The sequence below is a fragment of the Myotis lucifugus genome, unplaced genomic scaffold (assembly GCF_000147115.1).
Source record: "Myotis lucifugus unplaced genomic scaffold, Myoluc2.0 scaffold_99, whole genome shotgun sequence".
Taxonomy (NCBI): Eukaryota; Metazoa; Chordata; class Mammalia; order Chiroptera; family Vespertilionidae; genus Myotis; species Myotis lucifugus.
Genome location: NW_005871147.1, coordinates 1,205,855 through 1,227,804, shown reverse-complemented (window position 1 = coordinate 1,227,804; position 21,950 = coordinate 1,205,855). Strand labels below are relative to the sequence as shown.

General features: G+C 39.4%; 1 protein-coding gene across 2 annotated transcripts in view; it reads right to left on the bottom strand.

Moving 5' to 3' along the window:
- Positions 1-13,622, bottom strand: part of KANSL1 (KAT8 regulatory NSL complex subunit 1) — a 155,298-nt gene extending 141,676 nt beyond the window's left edge. Inside the window, exons 1-2 of one of the 2 annotated variants that reach the window (XM_014458711.2) lie at positions 13,594-13,622; positions 11,901-12,036 (exon numbers count right to left, since the gene is read on the bottom strand). The gene's annotated coding sequence lies outside the window, so the exon portion shown is untranslated. Of the gene's footprint in view, positions 1-11,900; positions 12,037-13,593 lie in introns of those variants that run through there. The other variant, XM_023756785.1, reaches the window with a different exon arrangement.
- Positions 13,623-21,950: the final 8,328 nt, after the last annotated feature.

The window sequence follows — 21,950 nt, the reverse complement described above, 5'->3', positions numbered from 1 at the left end:
CCGATCCCCAGTAGCGGCGTGCAGGAGCCACCTATCAGTGATTCCTCATCATTGATGTTTCAATCTCTCTCTCCCTCTCCCTCTCTCTGAAATCAATAAAAATATATTTTTAAAGAAAACAAAAAATGCATAACCAACATTCTGTAAGTCAGGAAAAACTAAAAATGTAATATATGGTTACCCAATTTTAAGAAAGAAAATCTAGACTTTAGTTAGATAAAATTAAAATTATGTTTAAAAAGCAAATGTGTAATACAAAGCTTAGAGTTGGAGTTTAAAATACTCCATGCAAGAAATAAAAAAGTCAGGTGCTCAACCGTAAGTTTTGAATTGCTAAGTAGTGTGGGGATGGAGGAGGGATGTGGGGGGCGGGCAGGAGAGGAGGAGGAAAACAACTTTTCTCAAAATAGTTAAGATAAACAAAAATGCAGAAAAGTAATAAAACACCATAAATTGTAACTGATCAGGAGCACTAAGACCTATGTAGGCAAAACAATTAAAACATTGCAAGAAAATGCAAAGCCACAAGAGGAGGCTTAAGTATATAAAAAGCCAGATGATCCTGGGTTTCAGCACCAAAAATAAAAAATCCAGATGCCAAATAATTACTGGATGAGTCATTTGATAAGTAGGGTATAAACAGTGATAAAAGCAAGACAGCTGATAGGCCCAACTTTAATTTGCTTGAATATTTTTTTTTGCTTAAATATTTACTGAAGAAGATAGGAGAAAGAATACCCTATTTCTAAATTATTCTTAAAATATACAAATCAGGGACAGGAAATCAAATTCATCACTCAATAAACAAGATGCTTCCAAACTAATAAGTTAGCTATTAGGTAGTTATGGAGTCCCAAAGCATTCTCTGAATTTTAAAAGAATTTAAGTATAACATTAAAAAATTTCACGGAAAAACCTACTGCTGACAGCCACATGACAGGAAGTGACCTCCTATAGACCTAGGTAGGAGGATAGAATCCGGATCTGTGTCCTTTATCAACATTTACCCAGCTTCTGGCTTTACTCCTGCATACTCAGGCATTCAAAAATGTCTACTGAACAAAATGAACAAAAACATGCCATCAATATAACTCCCATCTATTCAAGAGAAGGGCTCTGGCTGTGAGCTTCAAATCAGTCAAATTGGCAAATCTCTAGTAGAGATCAGAAGACATAGTGGCATGAATAATCTTCTGAGAAAAAGACAAGGCTTCTAAAAGAGAAAATCTCACCACACCAGTCTACCCAAATTTTCTGAGGAAAAAGTAAGTATGTGAATATAATTTATGTGGGCTTTTATAAAAACCTTGACAAGATCTATAAAAATCTGAGTGACCCCAAAATTGAAAATATTTACCATAGACAGAGCATGATTTAGACAGAAAATTAATGGGTGGATACATGGCATTTTCCCAAATAAAGAAATATAAGCAGAAGATTGATCTTAGGTATTGTTTTAGAAATGCTATATTTAGTAATTTAATAAATTACATGAGAGATATACAGAGAATTCTCCATTTTGCAGATGGAATGATGAGTTCCCTGATAGTGAAAAATAAGAGAAATGAGGTGAAAAGGATTTTTAAGTACACCTAATGAGAGACATTTGGAAAAACTAGGTGGTATTTTTTTTCAGCTTAGAGAATACTTTGGCAAGCATGAAAGTTGTCTAAATAGCAGAAGGGCTGTGGGGCAAAAGAGAAACTAGAGTAGTTGCTCTACGCAGTTCCTGTATAGACAAATTAGGCCCAAAGTGGAAACTGCAGAGATGCACATTTCAACTCAACGTAAGGTCAAGCCTTCTAATTCTTACTCTATTTTACTTTGAAAACATACTGAGATACAAGAGGCTAAAATACTGCAGGCAGGGAAGTGACAGGTGTTACAGCATGCACAAATGAAAAGTAAGGCATTTACAGAAAAAAAAATCTAAATTGTGCCCTAGCCGGTTTGGCTCAGTGGATAGAGCGTTGGCCTGCAGACTGAAAGGTCCCAGGTTCAATTCTGATTGAGAGCACGTGCCCGGGTTGTAGGCTCTATCTCCAGTAAGAGGCAGCTGATCAATGATTCTCTCTCATCACTGATGTTTCTATCTCTCTCTCTCTCCTTTCCTCTCTGATATCAATAAAAATAAATGTATTTTTAAAAATCTAAATTGTACCTAAAGGATTCATAGCTTCCAGTCAAAAAAGAATTTTTGAATAACTATAAAATGTTCCCTAAAGACAATGTGATGTTCTATGCAAAGTAGGGGGGAGGGATTGCAAATTCTATTGGCAACAAGGTAACGACTATATTTCTTCTTTGTGAACTCTGATCATATTCTTTGTCAGTAAGGCTTTTCTTTCTTTTGGCTGTGACAAACTTCAAAAACCAGCTGAGGAGTCACATATTAGTGACTTTAGCTCCCCCTGCTGGCCAAAAATTTGCTACCATGATCAAGACCTAGATTTAAAAAAACAATAGGTCACAATTACAATCTTGTCCATTTTCTAGACTGTTGCTACAAACATAGTGATAAAAGATAAAATGTTATGTGTCTAACTCATACTTAACACATCTGTGATGGAGAAGGAGAGAGGGGACACCTGATCACTAATGTATAAAAACTAATTTCACAAGGAATCTAAAACTACCATCAGTTCACTGCCAAATATACTACCTGCTTGGAACATCACAAACCTAATTAATATCCATTTCCCTATATTTTATTCTAACTAATGTGAAAATATTGTAGCTACCACATGACACTGGGTTATCAAAAAACAGGTCCTCACTAAGAAAGCAAAAACACCTATGCCCTTCATTATTCAATGGAAGATTATTAAAATACAAACACCTTTTCGCCTTATTCCAAGCTACACTGCACAGACTGGATCCTATAGTTCCAAAGGGTAAAGCAGGATTGGTGAATGGATGTAATTAACTCAGCTTTTCCACTGTCCCCTCCCTAAAGATGTACTCCACAGGATGGGCAAAGCAGTCCTCAGACTATTCATTACACATTTACTAAGTGTCATCAGACAGCAAGCAATGATGATAAAAGACAAGACACAGCCCTTACTCTCAAAGAACTTAAAGACTAGCTAGCTGGGTGAGAGAAGAAAACCTGCAATCACTGTACAAGAGAAATACTAGGAATGTAACACACTCAAAGGCCACGCCTGGGTCCATATGAAGCTGTATCAGCTACTGTTGCTGTCACTGTTACTATCACCACTGTTACTTTCTAGAACAGGATGGAGGCCATTTTAAACAGAGGCAACTGCTTGTGTGAGGGCCCAGAGGCAGGAGCAACAAGGTGCACAAAAGAAACTTCAAGCAATTCAGCACTGCTGAGTACAGAGTGCTCAGGCAGGAGTAGAGATGATCCGGCAAGGCCTGGGTGCTTTGGCAAAAGCATTTGACATTTACCTCAAAAGCCAGGTAAGCTGCGGGGGAGGAGGTACATAATCATATGATGAGATCTACATTTTACAATGACAGCAACTTGGAAGGCAGTCAAGGAGAATGATCAAAAGGTGATTGCAGGTCATGCAGGCAAAGGGTGACCAAGGTCTAAACTCAGAAGGGAGAAGTGTAGATGACTAGGGAAACATTATGAGCTAGGATCTCAAGAACATGGTGACTACTATCCATAAGAAAGGAATTAAATGGCTAGATGGGTGATGGTACACTCACTGGGATATGAAGATAGGAAAGAGGTTGAACTTTAAGGTCATTTTGAAATGAACAAAAGGACATCCACACGTAGATGTCCAGGAGATAGCTGTGTGTATGGGATTGGGAGCAGGAAAAAATTCATTTGCAAATCATCAGTGTATGGATGGCGAAATGAGACACAACGTGTCTAAGATGTGCCCCCAGGAACTGGACAGGGTAGGGAGAGAGAGCCAAAGTAAGGCAAACACTGATGTGAAAGAGAAAAAAGACTGCAAAGAAAACTGAGAAAGTCAGAAATGATAAAACGAGCCAGCACTCACAACATTTATACTTTACTGTGAGCCAGGCACTCTTCCATGTGCTTTTCATGTACTAACTCAGCGGTCACCAACCGCTGGTCCATGGACCACTGGTGGTCCGTGAGGTCCGAAAGGTTGGTGACCACTGTACTAACTCATTTCCTCCTCACAACAGTCCTGTGAGGTAGGTGTTATATTATCTTATTATTTTTTCCATTTTTCAGATGAGGTAACTGAGGCACAGAGAGGTTAAATTACTTTTTCAAGATATACACAATAAGTGGAGGAGCTGAAATTTGAATCTAGGAGCCTGGCTCCAAATTCCATGTTCCGTCTCATTCTTCTACAATGCCTCTCAGAAATTAAGACAAGAAAGAGAACAGAAGGGACCACCACCACAGCCAGAGGGAATGGTCCAGCGTGTCAGAAATATAAGGAGGCCTGCCCTACTGGTGTGGCTCAGTAGTTGAGTATGGACCTATGAACCAGAAGGTCACAGTTCGATTCCCAGTCAGGACACATGCAGGAGGCAGCTGATCAATGAGTCAGTCTCTCTCATCACTGATGATCCTCTCTCTCTCTTCCTCTCCTTTCCTCTCTGAAATCAATTTAAAAAAAAATTTTTTTTTTTAAAAGAAATGAAAAGAAATATAAGGAGGCCTCACAAGATAATAACAGAAAGGGATCCTCTTACCTTGGGCAACAGGGATAACTCTGTAAGGGCAATTTCAGTGGAACACATGGGTAGAAGCTAGATGGAGACTAAGGGATGTGGTTTAAGGGTTTTGTATTCCTAAAAGTGAGAAAGACTAGAGTGTGTTTTTAAGTTCAGGGACAAGAGCCAACAGGGAATGAGAGGTTGAAACTGGTTGGGAAGAAACAACTGTCTGCCAGAGATGCCTACAAGGAGGAAGAAAATACCTCAAAAGACCAAGGTGGGCCTAATATAGGAAGAGACAAAAGCAAGGACAGGGATAGGCCCAAGAAGACAGTCTTCCTGATAAGGCTTTGTGTGCTCTATGACCGTAGACAGAAAGACATCGGGGGAGGGCAGGTCCTTTACAATCAAGGCAGGTGTTTAAGTTCTGAAGAAGCCCCCATAGTAAGATGCTTTTAGAGTTACAACCTTAATTTATATTTTTTATTTAAATATTTTACTCCTGTTTTCACTTCATCTGACTTATTCAAGTCTCACTTATTCAAGTATGGTCTAGATTGCAAACAATTTCACAAGATGATTTCTAAAAAAAAAAAGACTAGCAAAAACTAAAATCACTAGGTTCAAAATAAAAAGATAATTTTTAAAAAAGATAATATTTTTAATTTCTTCAAATCAAGTACCTAAATATGTATTTCCTGAGCTTCCAGAACTTACTATGGCTAGTCCCTTTGTCCTCTGGAGCAAACCAGCCAATAATGCCCAGAGCTGCTCTCTGGCCAACTACCTAACTTCCCTTCCTCATTCCAGCCCTAACAATTGTACTCTGCCTCAGCCTGGTCAGCACTGTCTCAGGACTAGTCAAATGGTCTTTCTTCACACAGTTCTAACAAAATCACCTAATACTATAAACTCCTTCACTCCAAGATGGAAAAATAGGAGAAAAATCTGAGAACAACTGACAAAGCAATTTTATAACATGTACTTAATCTAGAGCAGTCCCAGACCACTGTAAAAATCTCAGTAAAGGCCCTATTTGGTTTTTTTATATATATAAATATATTTTATTGATTTTTACAGAGAGGAAGGGAGAGGGATAGAGAGTTAGAAACATTGATGAGAGAGAAACATCGATCAGCTGCCTCCTGCACACCTCCCACTAGGGATGTGCCCACAACCAAGGTACATGCCCTTGACCGGAATCGAACCTGGGACCCTTCAGTCCGCAGGCCGACGTTCTATCCACTGAGCCAAACCGGTCAGGGCAAGGCCCTATTTGGCTCAGTGTATAGAGCATCGGCCTGCGGATTGAGAGGTCCCAGGTTCGATTCCAGTCAAGGGCACATGCCAGGGTTGTAGGCTCGATCCCCAGAAGGGGTTGTGCAGGAGGCGACCAATTAATGATTCTCTCATCATTGATGTTTCTCTCTCTGCCTCGCCTTTCCTCTCTGTAATCAATACAAAGTATAAGTTTAATAATAAAAAAAAAAACTGAAGAAAAAAATTTTTCACTCAGGGTGCTTTCTTTAAGGCAGACAGGCATGTAATAACTTTTGAAAAGATTTTCACCTAAATGATAACTTTTTTAAGTCTTGACTCTAGAAGTTTCAGGAGAGGTGCATACAGGCCAGTGGTGAAAGGCATGATTTAAAAACAGAACAAAAAAATAAAAAATAAAAACAGAACAGAGCAAGGAGGGAAGAGATTAACTAAAGAACTTATATGCATATATGCATAACCCATGGACACAGACAATAGTGGGGTGAAGGCCTAGAGGGATGGGTGTGGGGAAGAGGGAGTCGATGTGGGGGAAAAGGGGAGACCTGTAACACTTTCAACAATAAAGATAAATTAAAATAATAATAATAATAAATAAAAACAAAACAGAAAGGTCATCAGCAGCCAGATCATCAGGAGTCTATATTCTATGTTTAAAAGTTTGAATTTTATCCTAAACACAGACAGGAGGGGAACACAAGTAGAGGGCTGGCCAAATCAGTCAGGCCAGAGCAACTTCCTTAAGGCCTTGCTATTTCTGGGGTGATCCCTACTGCCTATCCCAATGTAATTTGAAACCAAATGTTCGAGCTTTTTCAAATATGACATCTGATTAATGTAAAATCTCTCTTTATTCACACAGGGAAAGGGGTATTAATTCCATATTACTGGTATCCTTACCTCCCAAGTCCCTTAGAGACAGATAGATACCTGGCCCTAATTCTTACAGATTAAGGAAATCCCAAGGTTCCATCAATGTCTACAAAGGATGAGACAGAGAGAGAGAGCGAGACTGTAATCTTGACCCCAATTTTTCAAATCAGACTGGTTTGATACCAAAAAAAAAAAGAGAATAATCTTACCTTCTAAAGTTTTAATTTTATATAAATCTATAGTTTCAATGATAACAAAAATCTATACATAAGCTTAAGTGCATAAAAATCCTAAAGAAATAACCTACTGGGGGGGAGGGGGACATCAGTAATACTTTTAACACTAAAGATAAATTTTAAAAAATAATAATAATCTAGTTCTTTAAATCATGTTACCAATTTGCACCAAAATTTTCATTTTTTATGTATAGGTGTTAAGGGTGTGCCACCCATGATAAATGACATCTTTGGGGCTGACAAAGCTACTGGATGTTGTTATGGGTTGAACTGTGAAACCCCCCAGCCCCCCCAAAAAAAGTTAGTTTGGACTCCTAACCCCCAGTACCTCAGAATGTAACCTTAGCTGGAGATAGTGTCTTTACAGAGGTAATAAAGTTAAAATGAAGTCATTAGGTTGGGCCCTATCCAATATGACTGTTGTCCTTTTAAAAAGGAGAATTTTTTTTTAACACAAAGACACACACATAGGGAGAACTCTATGTAAAGACTAGAGTTACGCAAGGAACTACCAGAAGCTAGAGGAGAGGACTGGAATAGATCCTGTCCTAGCACCTTAACGGGGGAGCATGTCCCTGCCCTTACACTTCTGCCTCCAGATCTGAAGGACAATAAATTTCTGTTGTTTAAGCCACTCGGTGTGTGGTACTTTGTTACAGGAGCCCCAGTAAACAGGTGTCATGAAGAAAATAAGCAGCTAGTGTTTATTGAGCACATACAAAGTGTTATCTAAACACTTGGCATCAAGAAACTCGGGTTTACCCCAGGATCCACATATTATAATTATACCCTTTTTACAGATGAGGACACATCAAGGCTCTAAGAGATTAAGGAACTTGACCAAAATCAGCCACAGTCCCGACTCTTATCACTAGGCTAAAAGGAACTATTATTAATAGTTCATTAAGCCAGACAGGAGTGATGTAACATACACAACAATCCTCTGAAATAAATATTATTACCAATACAAAGGAGGGCCCTATCAGAGAGATTAAGAAATTGCCCAGTATCTTACAACCAAGAACCATGATAGTGTATCTAATTTGCCAACTTGAAGGAAAAAACATAAAAATATTTCTATACTAAACTTTAAGAGCTGGTGAAATTTTTAAATGCTTGGCCTTGTAACTTAATATTAGAAATATACATCTATAAATTCAAAATTCTTCAAGATCCCAGGACAACATGTACATGTACCCCTTCAGCCATTGGTCAAGGGCTGTTTTTGCTCAGTTGTGGCCCCTTACTGTTTCCTTGACTTCCTGACACAGGAGAAGAAAAATTGTAAGGATTGAGATACTGGTTTTTTTGTTTTGTTTTGTTTTGTTTTAAATTTTGTATTTAATTTTTTTATTTTGATACAAACAGAAAAGTATAAAAAAATATAATATAGTGAGATGTCTCCTTCCCACAATGTCCTTTGCCTGCGAAGTCCCTAGACTTAACATGTAACCAATGTCACCATTTTCTTGTTTATTCTTCTAAAGTTTTTTTTAATGCATATACAAGCCAATACAAATTTTCTTTTCTGCATTTCTTTCTTCAAAAAAATACAAAAGGTAACACATCATACACACTGTTCTGCATCTTGCTTTTATCACCTAACTATATCTTGGGAGACCTTTCCATATCATATTGAATTATATTTTAATTCTGTCCTTTTGTTTGTCAAGAATACTTTTTACTTGCTTTCATCATAATTCAGTCTAGCACACAGGACAGCCAGAGCTAACTGAGACAACTGATGGGGCACCATATCACATGCCAAAGACCATCTATCTATTCTCTCCACCTCATCTTCATTTTGCTCTTTTCTCCAACTCATCCAATTCTCCTCCTCCTTGTTCCTCTCCCATCTCACCCATACCCTAACCCTGAAAACTGGACCTAGAAATAGCAAACTTCATTGATATTGCTTAGCCATGGCTACCAATAAAAAAGCTGGAGACCCCTGATACAGACAGAAAGCGGTAAATAATTTCCATAGGAACTTCTAATTAACAAAAATGCCTTCAATTGAGGAGCTGCTGTTTGAAGTTAATTTTCCTTTGTAACTTAGGTTTCCTTTGGTACTTTGGCTTGTGAAAAGGGTGAATATTGGCACTACTTTCTAGAAGCATGGAAATAAGCATATACTCAGGCCTAACAGGTAATGCATTTAGAGTTCATGCTGAAATAAGGTAATCACATAAAAACTAAAGAAAATGAACATGTTGGCTCCATTTTAATTAGACTACCTTTTTTTTTTTACTTAAAAAAATAAATAATTATAACCTGAAAATACATCTCAGAAACATTGTAAGGATATTTACAACTAAAAAAAGGGAATAAAGTTCTCCCTCCTTTTTTTATTTTCCATCCTGTAAATTCAATGCTATCCTCTTCCTCCCCAAAAAGTGCTTTTTCTCCTGCCCAGATCAAACATTATAATTCATAAGTTTTTTTAAGTAATAAAAGGAGGAGGAAAATGTTAGCAAATAAAACATTTGTTTAGATTAGGAAGAGGTTTTCCACTAGCAGGGAATATAAAATTAAGGCAGCCACATAACTACATTCTTAAGTAGTTAACAAGTGGCAACTCATACAGTACAGAGCTCTAACTTCCATTCTGTATTCCTACCAAGCCAGAAGTCTTTGGTACAGCTTCAGGGGTTACAGTGAAACTACAGCTGACTCCTGAACAATGTGAGCTTAAACTGTTTAGAGTTTTTTTTCCATAAATACTATTTTTCTTATGATTTTCTTAATAAATTTTCTTTTCTCTGACTTCCTTTAATTGTCAGCATATAATACATATAACAAACAAAATATGTGTTAATCAACTATTTGTTATCAGTAATACTGTCAACAACGAGTAGTTAAGTTTTGGAGGAGTCAAAAGTCATTAGCTATTTTTGACGGGGGGGGGGGGGGGGGGGGGGGGGGGGGGGGGGGCGGGGGCGGGAGGCAGCGCCCCTAACCCCCAGGGTTGTTAACGGGCCAACTGTATATTAAACACTCCAGGTTCAGAGATTTAGAGGTAAAATCTTAAACAGCATATATACCGTAAAAAGCAGGACTCTATGTACCTAATACATTAATTAAAACCAAGGTGACTGCCCTGACCAGTTTGGCTCAGTGGATAGAGCGTCGGCCTGCGGACTGAAGGGTCCCAGGTTCGATTCCGGTCAAGGGCATGTACCTTGGTTGCAGGCACATCACCAGTAGGGGGTGTGCAGGAGGCAGCTGATCGATGTTTCTCTCTCATCAATGTTTCTAACTCTCTATCCCTCTCCCTTCTTCTCTGTAAAACAAACAAACAAAAAAAATCAATAAAATATATTTTTTAAAAAAACCAAGGTGACTGTAAAATAAAATCCAATATATTGATCCAAATTTTCTTGAGTTTTAGGGAACTAGTACCTGCTGACAGTCCTTTGTCTGTATCCTAAAGATAACAAAAGTCACCAGATCCTGGTGCTAAATTCTTAGTACCAAAGAGAAATAATACTCTTGTACAAAGTCCTCCAATTCCTAAGGGTTCAGGACTTCTGGTTGGGTTCCCCTTGCAACCGCTTCAATTCTACAGGGAGAATGACTGGAAAAACTGTGTGACTCTGACTTCCTTTACACTAAAATAAGCCTCATTATCCAACAATAGCAGCTGAAACATAAGTGAAGATGGAGAACTCAGTATGCATTTACCTAAAGATTTCCAACAGTCCAAATATTTAGTTTACACAGATTGCATTATTCTCTGATTTATTCACTGCATTAATTTGGAATTCTGCAGGAAAGATTACCACACAACAAATTATCTAATTACACTAATGTCTAGCTCCAAAGGAAGGCAACCTATGCCACCTGGTGAAGCTGGCGGAAGGTTTCCATTACTCCTTGTCTTTCTCTCTCCATCCTTCCTCCCATTTTCCTCCCTACATATGTCTTAAACTTGGCCCCTCTGCTTAGTCTCAATGGAGTGTCCTTTGGCCATCTATGTACAAGAGATTGAAAGCAGCCAAGAGACTAGAGAAAAACCGTATCAATGAGTGGTTTTTTCATCTAAAGATCATCTGTTGCCCGGCCAACGAGGCTCAATGGTTGAGCACCAACCTATGAACCAGGAGGTCAGGGTTCAATTCCCCATTAGGGCACATGCCCAGTGGGGAATATGCAGGAGGCAGCCAATCAATAATTCTCTCTCATCATTGATGTTTCTCTCTCTCTCCCTTTCCCTTCCTCTCTGAAATCAATAAAAATATATTTGAAAAAATAAAAGATCATCTGTCCACACTGCCCAAAAGAGGTTTATCCTGTGAAGTGAAACTTGGCACAAAGTGCTACCTGTTGAGAAAAATAATGTAAATTCATTCCCATACAAAGGACTAGGAAACAGCATGGTAACTCTCCAACAGAGTTGTATCCATAAACCAACTGGTCTTAGGATGTTCTTATATCCTATATGATATGAAGTTTCAGAGTAAACAAATGGTTAATGACACATCTTTTGTAACACATGAATCAGCTACAGATTTGCAAGAGTGGGTCACACCCTAGTACCTATGACTCTAAAGTACTTGTTTGAAAGTGGACCTGGATGTCGGAATTGCCCATCCATCCTACTTAGATAGGAGCAGAATTTTACAACTATGTGGGTTGTCATAACTTAAAGTTAAAAAAATAACACATATATATGTAATGCAAATTAATTTGAGAACTTCACTAATATTTTAACTCCAATAACCAAGAAAAGTAGCAATACAAAGTAAGGAATAACCAATCAGTCCTAGGAAGCAAACACAATAGTAGTTTTTGAGTGGAAAGAGGCTTAAAGAATTGCAAATTTGAGAATTAGAATATTCTCAATTCTAAAAAATAAATTAGGCCTTTAATTTTAAAAATAACACATCTTACCTTAAGAGGCATCCAAATAGCATTCATAGTGTCGGGAATAGTTCAGACAATACTCAAAAATGAGCAAGAAGGGAGTCTTAGTAATCCCTCAGTCACCAAGTATGAGCAGGTGGAAAAAGGTTTTGTTTTAAGGTATCTGAAAGAGAAGACTTTCATTTAGACTAAAAAAATGATCAAGAATGAGTAAATAGTTAAGCTATGTGGACAGAGATTTGAAGTACTACTGCCTCACCATCCCAAAGAGAAGTACAAAACAGTCCCCTTTGGAAAATAGCAACTGTGGGCATGTGTATATCCATATATATGGAGAAATATATTTTACATAAAAAGTGGATTAAATGTGTAATACATATTTTAGATAATATCAAATCGTTAGAAAGCCAAAATCCCAGATAAAAAAAATAATTATCCATCCAGGGTACTTCATAAACACTACGGAAAGTGATTTAACTGACCATCTAAAAAAGACCCTTGTCACGTTTAATTTTATTTAATGAAAATCTCTCTGATCGCTCTCATTGTCCTAAATTTTATTAAGTTTCAGAACCCATTCTACTTAAAAACCTATGCTTGACTAAAGTGCTACAAGCAAATAAAAGGCCCTTCTTTCCTAGAGATCTTTAAAAGCAAACCAAACAACTTAATTTTGACGACCCGGGAGGGAGGCAAGTTTGCCTGGAGGTAGGAGGATGGGTTAAATGACCTCCCTCGCAGAATCCTCGTTCAAATCCTAGGCCTGAATGAAAATTCCAGCTTAACCAGTTATTGCTTCGCTTAAAATGGAGGCTTGCCTGAATAGGAACAAAAATAACAGCACCCACCTCTATAAAATAAATTTCGGAAAAATCAAAGACTACAATACCCTCATTTTCTAAAGAAAAATGCTTTAAAAATGTTCTGGTGTAGATTTGTTCCTGCTATACATTTGTCACTTCGGCTTGGAAGACTTGCCATCACTTTCCTTAACGCTCATCGGATTTTTTTTTTTTTGGGGGGGGGGGTTAGGGGTAAGGGGAAGGAGTCTGACTCTTGACCCAAGTCTCAGGAGGATTTAGGGGCCCCTCGGGGACCCCCACTGCAGAAGGCATGGGGAGAAGAGAAAGGGGACAGCCCGATTCCCACCCCTCCCCCCACCTCGGACCCTGGTCCCAAACCTCTCCGCCTCACCTTCCCGCAGCGGGGTGACTCCTTCTGCCCCATCCCCATTGTTAGAGGGGGGGCGCCCGGGGGAGTGGGCTCAGGGCAGGGGCGCCCGTGGCCGTTGCCCTCCGGAGGGCCGGCCCGCGGGATGCAGCTTCCCTTCCCCTCCGCGTCGGTCCGTCCCACCTCGGCTCGGCCTGGCGCCCCGGGCTCTCCTCGGCGCCCCCGGCCCTAGGCCCGGCCCCGGCCGGCCCCCGGGCACCAGGCCCCCGACCCTTCGGCAGGCAGCCCGCGGCCCAGGCCTGGGAGTGGGAACGGGGCGGGGGTCTCTATGCCCCACACACGCGTCTCCGCTCCCCCAGCCCAGCCGCTTCCAGGGCCCTCGGCGGCGCCCGCTCCACGGGCCCTGCGGCCCCCCGCCTCCCGGCCGGGCCGCCCCCTCGGATTCCCGCGGACGGGACCACCTCCCCTTCCCTCCATCACCCCTACCGACTCGGGCACCCACCCCCCGGGGCACCAGTGCCAACGGCGGCTCCCCGGGCCCCGGACCTACCTGCACGGCTCAACCAAGCCTAGAAGTGGGGGCGGGGAATCTTCCGCCCTCCTCTGTCTCTCATTGGCCTTTCCAGAGCACATCGTGAGCGGCATTGGCTGATGGCGGATGTCCGTCAGAGCGGCGGGGCGGGACAGAAGGGGGAGAGGATGCTGGTGCCCCGGCGTCTCTGTCTCTGTGTATCTCTCAGTCTCTGTCTCGCTTCGGGAAAGGAGAGACATTTGAACCGGAGGACTGAACGGAGGCCGGAGGTGGAAAGGACAGAAATAGGCATCCTGACAGAGCCTCCCACCGGTCGGCCGCTCCGAGCCCTCTACCTAAGTCCCCTGTAGATCCTCTTCTCCATCACCCCCAACCCCGGCCCCTCACCCTTGTAGGTTCTTCATCCAGGAAGCGACGTGATGAAAACTCGAGGCCGGAAGGCCACAGAGGAGATTTTATAGATGTATATAAAATATACACATACAAATACTTACATATAAAGTCAGTCAGATAGAAGGTCACGAGAGCCTGGAGAGGAAAGGGTACACATCTCACAAACAGGGAAGGACTTCGGAGAGAGCCACTATCAGAAGGAATCAAAATGACTCAAAGTGCTAGTAACAGTGGTTTCCTCCCGGGCGGGAGAACTGAGTGCCTGGGAGACCAGGTGGAAGGAAGACAACATTACACCGCACATCCTTTTGTATCTTTTGATTTTTGTACCATTCACAAAGATGCCAGGTTGGTTTTGTTGGGTTTTTTTGTTAAGTAATTGATTTAAATTTAAAAATAATTCCAAGGTTGGAAAACCAGGGGGACAGACAAGATGGTCGTCCAGACAAAGTGGCACGACGTGCGGATTTAGGAAGGAATTTTAGTTTTTAATATATTCAGATCCAGACACCAGTGGTAAAACTAAGTGGATGTGTCCTAGGGGCAACTGGAGTTACGGAACTGGTGAAGAGTGGAAAATCTGGACTAGGGGAGATCTGGGAGTCTCCGCCTAAATATGGTGACTGGTGACAGGCTAAAGGATAAACTCCCCATAGAAATGTAAAAGAAACCCACCGGAGGATGAAAAGAAACAGAATGAGGGGCAGTTAGGTAAGAAAAACAATATTGAAGAAGCATGAAAGTTAAGGGAGGAAGGGTATCAGGAAAAACAGAATAATAAAACTGTAAGACCGGTGAGGCTCTTGAGACTCACTTCAGGGACCCTCTTTAGGCTCGTTCAGTAAAGAATGAAAGCCAAGAAAATATCCATTAAGCAGAGTTCTTAATTTTTTCAAACCACAGACCCTTTTCAGTCTGGTGAAGTATATGGTCCTCTTCTCAGAATGTTTTCAAATGCATAGCAAACATACATGGGAATGCAAAGGAAAGCAATGATATTAAACCACAATTTTCAATTATATTAATGCATTTTATATTAATGTATTCAATAAGATCTAATAACCTCAGTAATTTTGAGGCAGTAAATTAACAAATAATATTTCAAGATCTCTGCAATGACTGTAATATATTTGAAAAATATCTGTGATTTCTATTGATGACAAGATCACAGGTACTGCTAATAATACTTGGTTTGTTGTCTCCATTTGTACTTGAAAAAAATGCTAATTTTCTGTTACACTTTAGCAAAAATAAAAGCATATGCTTTTCTAAGTTCATGGATTTCCTAATCTGCGGACCATAGTTTAGGAAACCATACTCTAAAGCCGGGGTCCTCAAACTTTTTAAACAGGGGGCCAGTTCACTGTCCCTCAGACCGTTGGAGGGCCGGACTATAGTTTAAAAAAAACTATGAACAAATTCCTATGCACACTGCACATATCTTATTTTGAAGTAAAAAAAAACAAAACGGGCCCTGGCTGGCTTGGCTCAGTGGATAGAGGGTTGACCTACGGACTGAGGGGTCCCAGGTTCGATTCCGGCCGAGGGCATATGCCTGGGTTGTGGGCTCGATCCCCAGTGGGGGACTTGCAGGAGGCAGCCCTGATTAAAGATGTTTCTCTTTCATCGATGTTTCTGTCTCTCTATCCCTCTCCCTTTCTCTCTCTCTAAAAATCAATAAAAAAAAAAAACATTTAAAAAAAAAAAAAAACGGGAACAAATACAATATTTGTATTTGCATGTGGCCCGCTGGCCGTAGTTTGAGGACCCCTGCCCTAAAGAAAGCATTCTTTCCACCCTCCACATACCATGCCAGGCTGTGACCCTTCCCTTGGCTTCTTATCTCTTGCTCTCTCTACTTCTTTCCCATTTGCTCCAAGCACTCTCTACCTGCAGATTTCTGATATCCCTGCGACTAAAAGAGCAAAGGACTATGAGTGAGTGTTGGAAGAAAGATATATACAGGTTGTCTTTCTTCAAAGAAAAAAGAGAGAGCTATACAGTATATAGCAGATCTGAGAAGATGGGGAAAAGGAACCCAAGATGGGGTATCATTAATCCCCAAGAGGAAAAACAAATTATAAAAAGAAACCTTTATCAGTTAAAAAATGATATTTCTGAGTTTATTAATTTTACTTAAATCAGCCCTAGAGAACATCTTTAATCCAGCTTTTTATTTCATATATCTGTAAAATGGGGTGGAAAAAAAATAGTACCTACATCCTAGGGTTTTTTGTGAGGATTAAATTAGTTAATACATATAATAAATTTAACACAGTGCAGTTTTTAACTACCATTATTTTTTTTAAATATATTTTATTGACTTTTTACAGAAAGGAAGGGAGAGAGATAGTTAGAAACATCGATGAGAGAGAAACATCGATCAGCTGCCTCCTGCACATCTCCCACTGGGGATGTGCCCGCAACCAGGGTACATGCCCTTGACCGGAATCGAACCTGGGACCTTTCAGTCCGCAGGCCAATGCTCTATCCACTGAGCCAAACCGGTTTCGGCTTAACTACCATTATTATTACATTTTGCATCTTGTATTCCAGAGCATGCCATGAAAATTTTTGGTATGATTATTTGTATTAATGGCATGTATAATAGCAAATTAAGAGTGATAAGGTGATTAACCCAGAGCACCTTTTTATTTAAATGCTTCAAATTTAGAATACTTCACTTCTTCCAGTTACATTTTCATTCCTCTAGGGGTGGTTGGAAGAACATCAGTGCCTCTTTAAAGAGATTGTAAACTTGGAAAGAAAATTTTGCTACTCCTATTACAAAGAGCTAGCTTCCATAATGCTGTATATAAAGACCTCCTACAAATCAAGAAATAAAGACCAGCAATCCTCATATATTTCTGGTGGAAGTGCAAACTGGCACAGCCACTTTGAAAAAGACTTTGATATAATTTAATACAATTGGAGATATGCATACTCTATGTCCTAACAGTTACACTAGTGGATATATATTACAAGGAAATGCAGAGTTTTGAGCATAAGTATTACTGTACAAGAATAGTCATAGCAGCATTGTTCCTTAGTGCCCCAGACTGGAAACATCCCAAATGTTTACCAAGAGTAAAATGGTCAAATTATTGTATATTTGTACCATGAAAATTAATAAACTATGGTTATATTCAACCACATAAAAATTTTTACAAAGGTAATATTAAGCACATACACAAAAAGCAAGATTCATAAAACATATATAGTATGATTCCATTTATGTAAAGTTTAAAAGCAGGCGAAATTGAACTACTAGTATATTGCTTAGGGATGCATAGATAGGTGTTAGGATTATAAAGAAAAGGAAGGAAATAAACACAAAAGACGAATTAGTGGGACAGAGGGAGTTTGATTGGGCGGAGGTTGTTCTTAGGGACAGGCAGTGTTCTACTTTTTGATCAGGTGATGGGATAGAAGTATGTGCTCTATAAGTGTTTATTAAAATGTACAAACACATTTATATTTTTCAGTATATATATTTCACAATGACAATATTTTAAAAACAGCACCTCTAGAAAAATGAACAAAGTTTATGACAAATTTTACAAGAATGAAAACAGGAATGGCTCTCTTTTTTTAAATATATTTTATTGATTTTTTTACAGAGAGAAAGGGAGAGGGATAGAGAGTTAGAAATATCCATCAGCTGCCTCCTGCACACCCCTTACTGGGGATGTGCCCGCAACCAAGGTACATGCCCTTGACCGGAATCGAACCTGGGACCCTTGAGTCCGCAGGCCGACGCTCTATCCACTGAGCCAAACCAGTTAGGGCAGGAATGGCTCTTAAACGAATGAAAAGATGCTCAACTTGACAAAAACATGCATTTAAAGTTCCACTGAGATACTATTATCATCTAATAGGTCATGAAGATAAACATTTGCTAAACATTGTGTTGGCAATGGAAAGAGGGAAATAACAATTTTTTTTACATCACTGATGAAAGTCTAAGTTCTTCCAATACCTATGGAGCTATATGGAGAGCAATTAGGCAATAACCATCAAAATTATAAATGCAAATACCCTTTAATTCAGTAATTCCAACTCTAGAACTGTATTCATTCATTCCATACATATGTATTGAGCACCTTACTATGTGGCAGGCACTGTTTTATGCTGTAGAATTTATCTTACTGATATATTCTCTGAAAAATCTGGAAATATGGGGCTGTTTATTTCATTGTCATACAGTTGTTCATGAGGAAGAAGCCTTAAATCTCAACCAGAGAATATAAAAGATTTTATCAGACCACATTAAATAAAATTTAAAAAGTATAATAAATATTCCCCTACTTCCAAATTTTGAAATAATCTGTATATACATACTTACTAGTTTGTTTTTTTTAACAAACATTCTAATAGCAAAAGATGAAAAGAAAATTTAAATGCACTTCATTATAGGACTGGTTAAATAAATTATTATTATTATTATTTTTTAAATATATTTTATTGATTTTTTACAGAGAGGAAGGGAGAGAGATAGAGAGTTAGAAACATCGATGAGAGAGAAACATCGATCAGCTGCCTCCTGCACATCTCCTACTGGGGATGTGCCTGCAACCCAGGTACATGCCCTTGACCAGAATCGAACCTGGGACCCTTCAGTCCGCAGGCCAACGCTCTATCCACTGAGCCAAACCGGTTTCAGCTGGTTAAATAAATTATTATTTGACTCCTGCTCTGTCACCAGGGCATAACAACTATGGGCATAACAACTATGCAGTCACACAGGGCCCCACACTCAGAAGGGCCCCACACTCTGCTATTGCCATCTTGAAATTTTTAATGATTTTACTTTTGAACTTGGGTTTTGTAAATGAAGTACAATGGGCCAATGAAGCAAATGCATGAGCAAGCAGAGGAGATATGCACAATTAGGTGTCACCATTCCTTGTCACACCATTTACATAAAGCATTGGTGATGTCCCATGAGCACAGAATTCTGGGGGACCTGTAATGTGGGAGTTCCACAAGATTCAAAATGAATGCAGGGTATGTGTGTTACATGTATGACTGAAGAAGCCCTGAGAGGTCATACTTTCCATTCAAACTAGAACTTTCTGTTCCAACCCAGAAAAAAGGTAATATATTCTAAGAAACGAGAAAGATAACTTTCTCGTTTCTAACTTTTCTTACTCACGTTGCTTCTTTGTATTAACCAATCACTGATCCTGAAAATGACATAAAGGAAAAGGCAGCCCTAGCTGCTTTGGCTCAATGGATAGAGTGTTGGCCTGTGGACTGAAGGGTCTTGGGTTCGATTCCCCATCAGGGCACATGTCCAGGTTGTGGGCTTGGTCCCCAGGGACGGGCGTTCAGGGGCAACTGATCAATGATTATCTCTCATCATTGATGTTTCTATCTCTCTCTTCCTCTCTCTACCTCTCTGAAATCAATTTTAAAAAATTTTTAAAGGAAAAGGCAATCTGGAGTTCCTTTTCCTTTCAGTCCTTCCTTATTCATCAGTAAGTTGAAAGTGGAGTGTGAGTAGAATATGCCCACAGCAAGAAGTGAAATCAAAACATTTGAGTTGGTTTATCCAGAGTTCCCACTATTGTGGTAAGAACAAAATACATGTGCAGGTACAAGCAACAAAATACGAATAATTGTATAATTTCAGCAATTCAACATAAAATAAATGATCTTTAAAACTGGCAGTGCACAAGATAAAGATAGATGGCAAAATTCCTGCTTGCTCATTTAAATTTTTAAACTTTTATTTGCTTAGATGACATCAAATAACAAAAAACCCATAACGAGTCAAGACAGAGACCATGATAGAAAGGGGAAAATTTTATATTTTAGTACCTTTAATGGTACTTTTTTCCTGCTTTTTGAACAAGAGATCCACACTTTTATTTTGCACTGAACTCCAAATTAGGTAGCTGGTCCTGTCCATTGCTTGCTAATTTTGTGACATTGGGCACATTATTTAAACAATCAATGCCTGTTTCCATCTCTGCAACATGAGAATAATAGTCATACCTATTTCATAGTATTGTTGAGAGGATTAAATATACTAAATTAGGGAAGACTCTTAGAATAGTGTGTAGCTACTACATAAGTATTTAATGTCATTACCATTATTGTTATATTACTGTTATCAGATATACAATGGAATATTAGCCAGCCATAAAAAAGAAAGAAGTTCTACCTACATTTACTACTAGAGCATGATCTCTGGATACAGATTTTTTTTTTTAAGGTATCAAACAATGTTTACTCCCTGTTTCCATTTGGGTAAGAAAAGAAAGAAAAAAAATCTCTACATATACGTACTTATATACACCTAAAACGTATTTCTGAAGAATATACACTCAGTAACACTGGTTGCTTCCAAGAAGGGGAAACAAGGAAGACGAAGTGAGAGAATTTTTCTCTTGTTAATCTTTGTTTTTTTTTAAAAATATATTTCTTTATTGATTTCAGAGAGGAAGGGAGAGGGGAGAGAGAGAAACATCAATGATGAGAGGGAATCATTGATGGGCTGCCTCCTGCACGCCCCCTACTGGGGATGGAGCCCGCAACCCAAGCATGTGCCCTTGGCCGGAATCGAACCTGGGACCCTTCAGTCCACAGGCTGGCGCTCTATCCACTGAGCCAAGCCGGATAGGGCTCTTGTTAATCTTTGAATCATGTCAAAGTCTCACTTATTAAAAAAATCATTTAAATTAAGCATTTTAAATGGATCATAAGCTCATTGAGGGCAGAAACTGTCTTCTATATTTTATTTTACACAGGGCACTGCCAGACACAGAAGCCTAAATAAATACTTGTTCACTAAAATATGTATTAAAAAGTTAAGAGGATAAGATAGCAATAGCAGTGGTTTTACCATGAAGAATCTTAGCAGTGGTTTTACCTCAGTTTTCTCAATAATAATACTTACTTCCTAGAGTTGTTGTAAAGATTAACACAGGTGGCCCTAACCGGTTTGGCTCAGTGGATAGAGCATCGGCCTGCGGACTCAAGGGTCCCAGGTTCAATTCCGGTCAAGGGCATGTACCTTGGTTGCGGGCACATCCCCAGTGGGAGGTGTGCAGGAGGCAGCTGGTCGATGTTTCTCTTCCATCGATGTTTCTAACTCTCTATCGCTCTCCCTTCCTCTCTGTAAAAAATCAATAAAATATATTAAAAAAAAAAAAAAAAGATTAACACAGGTGAAGACTTGCACACAGTAGGTGCTCAATAAAAATTGGCTGATGCTATTGTTGTTCAATCCTTAGGACTCTGGCCTTCTGGATTAAAATACGAGAAGATATGAGATCCTGAGTTGTACATATTGTCCCTATATTCATTCATTTATATTGGTTTTCTTTCACAATATCACATTTAAAATTTTCTTTTATTTCCATTGTCATCAGCTTAGTTAAGAGATCATTGGGCCCTAACCGGTTTGGCTCAGTGGATAGAGCGTCCGCCTGCGGACTGAAAGGTCCCAGGTTCGATTCCGGTCAAGGCCATGTACCTTGGTTGCGGGCACATCCCCAGTAGGAGGTGTGCAGGAGGCAGCTGATCGATGTTTCTAACTCTCTATCCCTCTCCCTTCCTCTCTGTAAAAAATCAATTATATATATATATATATATATATATATATATATAATCTCAAAGAGATCATTGGGCAGTGATATTGGGCAGTGGATCTCTTGTTCAAAAAGCAACATTTTACTAGAGCAGTGATGGCGAACCTATGACACGCATGTCAGAGGTGACACGCGAACTCATTTTTTTCCTTGATTTTTCTTTGTTAAATGGCATTTAAATATATAAAATAAATATATTTGTTTTACTATGGTTGCAAATATCAAAAAATTTCTATATGTGACACGGCACCAGAGTTAAGTTAGGGTTTTTCAAAATGCTGACACGCCGAGCTCAAAAGGTTCGCCATCACTGCCCTAGAGTAAAAGGCTAGTAGGTATATGTTGATTTTATTTCTTCCTAATGTATGTAGCACAGGTCACTGG